Source organism: Macaca fascicularis, chromosome 7 (genome assembly GCF_037993035.2).
Source record: "Macaca fascicularis isolate 582-1 chromosome 7, T2T-MFA8v1.1".
Taxonomy (NCBI): Eukaryota; Metazoa; Chordata; class Mammalia; order Primates; family Cercopithecidae; genus Macaca; species Macaca fascicularis.
Window position 1 is genome coordinate 40,396,975 of NC_088381.1, and position 5,888 is coordinate 40,402,862.

Below are 5,888 nucleotides of genomic sequence, written 5' to 3' on the forward strand. Positions count from 1 at the left end.
GCTCACCGCAACCTCCACTTCGCAGGCTCAAGCGATTCTCCTGCCTCAGCCTCCCAAGTAGCTGGGATTACAAGCTACCACACCCCGCTAATTTGTGTGTTTTTAGCAGAGACAGGGTTTCACCATGTTGACCAGGCTGGTCTCAAACTCCTGACCTCAAATGATCCACCTGCCTCAGCCTTCCAAAGTGCTGGGATTACAGACATGAGCCACCGTGCCCGGCCCAGAGGTTACAATTTGAATTGTAGACATGTGTGAAAAATCGGGCCTTAGTGATGACCTTGAGCCGTAGGCTATAAATAACTTCCACCTGCTTAGCATTCCATTAATGGAACACTAGGCAGAAGACCTTCTGGTGGACAGGTACCCATCTGGGAGGCTGCAACAGATTGTGGTTTCAAACACTATTTCTTCCATTTGCCAGCTGAGCGATTTAAGGTGAATAACCTGCCCCTTCGAGCCTCAGCTTCCTCATCCCCGAAGTCCGGAAGTGAAAAGTGCGAGGTTGTGTAGACCTCGCATGGAGCTGCCTGAGTGAAGACGCTCGGCATGCAATAGGCGCTGGGCCATCCTACTTGCCAGCCTGCTTTTGTAGGGCAAAGAGGTGTAGTACCTTTTCCTCACCCATTCCAAGGTCCACGGCCAATACCCCCGTGACAAAAAAACAGATTAACAAGAGAAAAGCATAACACATTTATCTAACCTAAGTTTTACGTGATGCGAGAGCGTTCAGAAATGAAGACCCAGAGACAAAGGGACGATGTGTATTTTTAGGCTTAGGTCCAATAAAGACCAGCCAGTCATGTAGAATTGCGATTGGAAAGAGGGTGTGCTCTAATGGTGATAGACTGAAGGTGGAACCCAGCAAGGCCTCTTGTTCAGATTCTCCATGGCCTCTCTGCGGAGCGTTCTTTCCTTCCTAAGGGGCAGGACTCCCGTCGTATGAGGGCCTTCCAGGGAGATGGGAAGAGGTTAGAGTGGCCTCTCTAAGTTCCATGGCTTGCACTGGGGAGAGGAGTTCTAGTTTCTATGGCCTCTTTCAGAGGCAATATGGGGTAAGGAGAAAGGAGGGAAAGAAAAGGGAAGGCGGGAGAGGGTCAGGAAGACTTGGTTTTCGGGGCCCTTCCCATCCCTTCCAGTTCCAATAATTCAGAGTGCTAGAGCGCCATATTTTGGAATATTGTGTTCTGAGCCCCAATATTTGCTTGGGTTTTTTTGTCCCTCCCTTCCTTCCCTTCCTTCCTTCCTCCCTTCCCCAGGACCTCAGGCCTGGCAGGCTGAGGGGGGCTGCCCCTGTCATAGCTGCTCCACAGCAAGGCCTAGAGAGTAGCCACCGTGCCGAGAGCCTTGGGCCGAGCTCTGAGCACCCTGGCTAATACCAAAGCTGGAGTCCAGAGCGGGGTTCCCAGCAGGTTATCTGGGGCGGGCCTTGACCACATTGGCTACAGCATGGCCTGTGGGTAGACATGCTTTGAACAGCTGAGGCTGACCAGAATGTTGGCATCAGCAGCAGAATCATCTTCACCAAGCAGGGTTTGAACTTGAGGTCAGTGACCCCAGGCTGTGTGGGGAGAGGGTTCTTCACCTGGCTGTGCCCCCTGGATGGACAGCTAGGGCTATACTCTGGGCCCTGCCCTACAGCTCAAGAAACATCCTTTACCCAGACGAGGCAGACACATCCCAGTTGGTTTTGGGAAACAAATATGAGAGGTTCAGATCATATAAATGAACGCTTGTCAGGCACCAAGGGAAAGTGGGCAGAACGGCCCCTCCACCTTACAGATCAATAAATCTGACCACACAGGAGCTCGATTTACACAGCCTGGCCAACGTGGTGAAACCCTGTCTCTACTAACAATACAAAAATTAGCCGGGCGTGGTGGCGTGCACGTCTGTAGTCCCAGCTACTCGGGAGGCTGAGGTGGGAGAATCACTTGAACCTGGGAGGCGGAGGTTACAGTGAGCCAAGATCACGCCATTGCACTCCAGCCTGGGTGACAGAACGAGACTCCGTCTCCAAAAAAAATTAAAATAAAATAAAATAAAAAAATAAAAATGTACTGCAATGTTATGATAGTATGAGCTCATGTTGCTAGGAAGTGTGTGTGTGTGTGTGTGTGTGTGTGTGTGTGTCTGTGTGTGTGTGTGTGTGTGTCTGTGTGTCTGGGTTGAAAAAATAAAGAATATGTTCTAAAATATTACTAGTGGTTAGGTCTGAGTAGTGTTAATTGTGGAAATTTGGGGGATTTTGTGTGTTTTTCTGTTCTCCAAATTTTCTTTATCTTGTCTTTTATAACGAGAAAAAATTCTCCACAAAAAAAAAACTTAAATAAACATATTTTAAGAAGAAACCTCCTCGGTCTCTGGCGCCCGTAACCTTCAGGCTGAATTAGCGTGTGCTGAGTGGTCAGAGTTCAGGGCTGGAAAGCAGGGTTTGGGTTTTGTTTGTGGTCAGTCCGAGACTAGTGAAGGCTCTCCTTATCCCTGACAGTCTTCAGAGCCCAGGCTCCGGGGAGTGACAAGACCTTGGAGAGTTAACGAGGACAAGCTTTCCCTGAGAGAAGCATCCGCCCCCGGGTGCACCTTGTAAAGGACCCAGGCCCATGCCGGAGCCCACCAGCAGGTGAGGAGCTGGTCTCCAAATCACCAGCCTGCCTGTCCTCCCTGTGATCTCCTAGTTACTGTCCTTCTCAAGGCTGGTTTGTTCATTTCTTTTGCTTTGGTGAATTACCTGGTAAATTCCTAACACTTGTTTTTTTTCTTCTTTAAGTTAGGCCCGGTCAGTTTCTGCTGCTTTCAACCAAAGAACCATGTGATTCACCATTCAGGTTGGAGAACAGGAGAGAGAAAGGAAGAAAGGAAGCCAGCTTTTAGTGCAGGCCTGCTATGTACAGGCATTGGGCTAGGTACCTCCCATTCATGCTCTCAATTTATTCTGATAACAGCATTTCAAGGTAGGTTTCATTAGGCCCAGTCTAACAGAGGAGGAAACTGAGGCTTAACAGCGTGAAGTCACTTGTCTATCGCATATGGAGCTGGTGACAGAACCAGGTCCTAAGAGAATGAAGACTGTCTCATCACAAAGTTCACGCTCTCCCCGATGTCTGAGACACCTTCCTTTGGCACTTTGCTGATCTTTTAGTTGACAAAAGAGAAGCATTGAAGGGCATTCTATTTTTTCACTCTGGAAGTCGGAAGAGCAGACTCAGATCTGGCCCTGGGCACAACTGTGAGGCCGACGGGTCTCAGGAACCCTTTCTGTGACTTGTATTTCTTCCCGCCCACCTCCGGGCACTTCCTGGATACGTGTCCTTCTTTGCTTGCCCCACAGAAGCTTGCTCTTGGGAAAAAGCCTTCCTGAATCATTCCCATCCTACTCCCTGTGACGGAGAAGGCTTAAAATGTTTTTATGTTCAGGGAAGCATCAAAGAGAAAAATTTCTAGTTTTGGGATTGCAGGAGTCAGGAAGCAGGGCAGGGCTGTGAAGAGGACAGTTGTACCCTGAAGTCATAGTCACAGACCTCCTCATGTTGATCAGGCCTGAGGGGTCAGGGCAAGATGCCCTGAGCAGAGGAGTGAATCAGGAGGTGTGAGATCTGAGCCTGTGAGGAGTGGCCTGCGCTCTGCCTGAGGCCAGGAAAGGCCAGGGCAGGGTGGCTGGCAGGGCCGGCCTCACACCATATCCATGGACAGCCAGGGATCCGGTATCCTGGGTTTTTTTGCCCTGGGTTGGCTCCCTCTGATAGTTACTCTCCCCTGGGGCTACCACATGTCCTTCTGGGGAAATCCCTGGGAGTGAGGAAAGGGCAGACGGGGCCAGAGCTCCTAGGCCTCCAGAAGGCAGCCCGGCATGCAGAGAATTCCCACCAGGACCAGGGGCTTGGCAGGGCCATCACAACAACTGCTACCCACTACTGAGCGTGGGTTGCGCGCCAGGTTCGCTCAGCACTTTCCCAGCATTTGCTGTGAGTCCTCAGAAGCAGACGTGCCTCCAGTTTCCAAGTCATCAGGACCAGGATTGTGGGAGGCAGCTTCACCATCTTCCCACTGCCCAGGGCTGCCCCAGAGCCGGTGGAGATGGCAGTGTGGGGAGAATATGACTGTTGTCTGAGAGGGATGGGGTTTGATTTTGCTTCCCTTCACTTTTTACTCAAGAAAACAAGACAGAATAATCTGGCTCTGAACAAACAATTCCCCATGCCAGGTATAGGCCAAAATGCCTAAGTTTGAAACCTAGAAGAAGCCTTGAGCTTATCATTCTAGAGCTGGAGAAACCGAGGCCCACAGGGGAAAGGACCGCCTTGACTTGCTGAACCGGGACTTAAACACAGGTGTCTCTGCTCCCAACAGGTTGCAATTTCCACTCCAGGAGTTGGGGGTCTGTCATCTCAAAGTGATCAGGTTGTAGGCGACAAGGGCCCTGCATGGCTCCTGTTGTGCCCTCCTCTTCCTGACCACATTCCCACTCAGAACAGGTTGCCCCAGGACCACAGGAAATATATCAATTGTCTCTGGACTGCCACTTTTCTTTATTTTCAAAAAGACTTTTTTTTTTGGAGACAAGCTCTTGCTCCATTTACCCAGGCCAGAGTGCAGTGCTGTGATCATGGCTCACTGCAGCCTTGACCTCCTGGGCTCAAGTGATCCTCCTGCCTCAGCCTCCACTCGGCTAATTTTTCTATTTTTTGTAGAGATGGGGGTCTTGCTTTGTTGCTCAGGCTGGTCTTGAACTCCTGGCCTTAAGCAATCCTCCTGCTTTGGTCTACCCAAAGTGTTGGGATTACAGGAGTGAGCCACCGCACCAGCCAAAGACTCTTTGCTTTTAGAAAGAAATAAGAAATAACCTCATTGCATCTCATTGAGAGATGCAGAATAGACCACCTCCCCCACGCTGCTCCATTTTAACTTTTTGTCAAGGCAGATAAATCCTTGAATTGTTTCAGATATACTGAATTGAGCCTTCCCTTCCTTGCTGACTAAAGCAAGGGCTGAAGGATACAGGCACCTAAATTTGCTGAGCCTCAGCTTAATGGTTCGTAGAGTGGCAATGATAAGGAAGCCCACTTTGTAGTCTTGTTGGGGGATTAACTGAGATAACGTAAGGCAAAAGGCTTAGAACACAGGATGGATTTAATAAACATTTACTATTCTTCTTTTAATCCCAGCCAGGCCACAAGCGAGGATATATCATCCTAATCTCCTTGAAGTCTGAGTTCATTAATTTTTTTATTGTGGTAAAATATAGATAACATAAAATTTACCATTTTAACCATTTTTATGGCAGTGGGAAGCGCTGCCTGTCTCTCACCAGTGTCAGGCCTTAGGACCTCTTCAGCCCCTGAGTTGGGTTTCTGGATTTTTCTCTGTGGTCTGAATTTACAGAAGGAGGTCTCCATGTCTTCTTGGAAAGGCAACAGAAACACTGCCCACCCTCAGGGACCAATGGAAGTTGTTCTTTTCTTCGGTCTTCCCTGCCCCACTGGACTTTCTGTACCCTCCTGCCCACTCCCCAATAGTGTTCCAGCTGTTCCAACTGCTCCCAATGTCCCTCACTTTCCATGGGAATTGCTCCCTCTTTTTAACATTGTTATTGAAATATGGTTCACACACCATCAATTCACCCACTTAAAGTGAATGATTCAATAGGTTTTAGTATGTTCAACGAATTCAGAATATGCTAAAATAAAAATGGTTAAAATGGTACACATTTTAATGGTTAAAATGGTAAATTTTATGTTATCTATATTTTACCACAAAAAAAAAGCATTCAGAAGCATTAAGTACACTCACGCTATTACGCAAACATCACCACCACCCATTTTCAAAACTTTTTCATCATCCCAAACTGAAATTCTGTAGCCACCAAACAATAACTCCCATTTCCCCTC

At 48.5% G+C, this 5,888-nt stretch overlaps 1 long non-coding RNA gene across 1 annotated transcript; it reads left to right on the forward strand.

The window, feature by feature from the left end:
- The first annotated feature begins 2,484 nt into the window (after positions 1 to 2,484).
- On the forward strand, positions 2,485 to 4,840 carry LOC141407208 (uncharacterized). The gene is made up of 2 exons (XR_012415034.1): positions 2,485 to 2,623; positions 2,771 to 4,840. It is a non-coding gene; the product is annotated as an uncharacterized lncRNA (long non-coding RNA).
- Positions 4,841 to 5,888: the final 1,048 nt, after the last annotated feature.